Genomic DNA, 345 nt, shown 5'->3' on the forward strand with positions numbered 1-345 from the left:
GGCGGGGGGGGCGGGGGGGGGGGATCAAATCGAGTTGGAAGGCACCAGGGAGGTGGAGAAAGGAAAAGGGGAGGAGGGAGAGGAGGAGGGAGAGAAGGGGGAGTGGGAGGCTGGTGAGGAGAGATGTAGCCCATCGCGAGGCGAGCTGGAAGGTGGGCAGCCGGAGGACCAGGGAGGTTATAAAAGGCAGGACGGGGACGCAGCCTCCGCGCAGCTCCGCGGGGACCAGCCAGGCTCCTTCGCTGCAAGCCCAGAGGATTCTCTCCCCGACGGCAGAAGCAGCCCAGCAGGAGCGGGGACGCTGCCAGCCATGCCCCGGGGAGCTGGGCGCAGGGGCAGCTGAGG

This window comes from Onychostruthus taczanowskii, unplaced genomic scaffold (assembly GCF_017590055.1).
Source record: "Onychostruthus taczanowskii isolate IOZ18803 unplaced genomic scaffold, ASM1759005v1 scaffold152, whole genome shotgun sequence".
Lineage (NCBI taxonomy): Eukaryota > Metazoa > Chordata > Aves > Passeriformes > Passeridae > Onychostruthus > Onychostruthus taczanowskii.